Raw genomic sequence first — 2322 nt, forward strand, 5'->3', positions numbered from 1 at the left:
CAACAGAGATGCAACTGGTCGAGTGGCGAAATGGGCGATTGAACTTCTTCCCCTAGATATCAAGTTTGAGGCAAAGAAAGCTATCAAGTCCCAAGCAATTGCAGATTTCGTCGCCGAGTGGATCGAACAGCAACTTCCGACTCAAGTTCACTCGGAGCACTGGACCATGTTCTTCGATGGATCTAAGATGCTGAATGGTTCCGGTGCTGGGGTAGTATTGGTTTCCCCCCGAGGAGATAAGCTCAGATATGTTCTCCAGATTCACTTCGATTCCTCCAATAACGAAGCAGAATATGAAGCACTTTTGTATGGGTTGCGCATGGCCATTTCACTCGGCGTTCGTCGCCTCATGGTCTATGGCGACTCAGATTTGGTGGTTAATCAGGTGATGAAGGAGTGGGACGTCAGAAGTCCAGCTATGACTGGTTATTGCAATGAAGTGAGAAAGTTAGAGAAGAAATTTGAGGGGTTAGAGCTTCATCACATCCCCCGACTGAAAAATCAAGCGGCTGATGATTTGGCAAAGATAGGCTCCAAGAGAGAAGCCATCCCCAGCAATGTGTTTTTGGAACACATCCACTCGCCATCAATCCAAGAAGATCCTTTTACATATGAAGCCCCGCAGCCAAAGAGTGCCACAGATCCGACTGAAGTTGAAATTCCGGCAGTGGTCGACCTAATCATGGAAGTTTTGGCAATCACCCCTGACTGGACGATACCATACATCGCGTATATCCTGAGAAAGGAACTCCTGGAGGACGAAGAAGAGGCTCGACAGATCGTCCGTCGATCCAAGGCCTTTACAGTCATAAAGGGACAGTTGTATAGAGAAAGCGCGACTGGAGTCGGTCAGAAGTGTATAACACCAGAAGAAGGTCAGATAATCCTTGATAATATCCACTCGGGGACCTGTGGTCATCATGCGTCCTCTCGGACCATTGTGGCTAAAGCATACCGAGCGGGATTTTACTGGCCAAGAGCGAATGAAATGGCAAAAGAGATAGTCGACAAGTGTGAAGGGTGCCAGTTCTACTCCAACATGTCGCACAAGCCTACATCAGCCCTGAAGACCATTCCACTCGTCTGGCCCTTTGCTGTTTGGGGACTGGACATGGTTGGCCCATTGAGAACAGGCAGGAGCGGTTTCACACATGTGCTTGTGGCAGTCGACAAGTTTACCAAATGGATTGAATCTAAGCCTATCAAGAATCTTGATGCTTGCACTGCTATCAGTTTCATCAGGGAGTTAACATTCAGATATGGAGTCCCGCATAGCATCATCACCGACAATGGGTCAAACTTTGATTCAGACAAGTTCAGAGCTTTTTGCGCCTCTCAAGGCACACGAGTCGACTATGCATCGGTCGCCCACCCCCAGTCGAATGGACAAGCAGAAAGGGCAAATGGTCTGATTCTCAAAGGACTAAAGCCTCGGCTGATGCGTGATCTCAAGCACGCAGTAGGCGCTTGGGTCGATGAGCTTCCGTCAGTTCTGTGGGGATTGAGGACCACCCCGAATCGGTCGAATGGAAGAACTCCGTTCTTTCTAGTTTACGGAGCGGAAGTAGTCCTGCCGAGTGATCTACTTCACAATGCACCCCGAGTCGAGCTTTATACCGAAGATGAAGCAGAACAAGCCCGGCAAGACGCAGTCGACCTCCTGGAAGAAGAAAGAGAAATGGCTATGATCCGATCGACCATTTATCAACAAGACTTGCGTCGATTCCATGCCAGAAATGTGAAGAGTCGAGCCTTCCAAGAAGGAGATTTGGTCCTCCGAATGGATCAACAGAAACCACACAAGCTTGCTCCTACTTGGGAAGGTCCCTTCATCATCACCAGAGTCCTCCACAATGGAGCGTATCACCTTTACAATGTCGATCGCCAGATCGATGAGCCACGAGCTTGGAATGCGGAACTACTCCGCCCCTTTTACACTTGAATTCTCACTCGAATGAGATGTTATAAGAAAAACTTTTGTAGTCAATTTATCAAAGACAAGAGTGTTACAATTTTTCCTATAATTGTTGTCGCCTTTGTTTGCATGTGAAATCCCCCAGTGGGTGGCTTAGCTGCAGCCCAGTGCTCGCCTAAGTTTGAAAAAATCCTACCGAGTGGAGAGCAGACCTCCCACTCGGGGGCTTAGCCGCAGCCCAGTGCTCGCCTAAGTGTTTAAAAATCCTACCGAGTGGTGAGCCAGACTCCCACTCAGAGGCTTAGTTGCAGCCCAGTGCTCGCCTAAGTATTTAAAAATCCTACCGAGTGGTGAGCCAGACTCCCACTCGGAGGCTTAGCCGCAGCCTAGTGCTCGCCTAAGTGTTT

Source organism: Triticum aestivum, chromosome 1A (assembly GCF_018294505.1).
Source record: "Triticum aestivum cultivar Chinese Spring chromosome 1A, IWGSC CS RefSeq v2.1, whole genome shotgun sequence".
Taxonomy (NCBI): Eukaryota; Viridiplantae; Streptophyta; class Magnoliopsida; order Poales; family Poaceae; genus Triticum; species Triticum aestivum.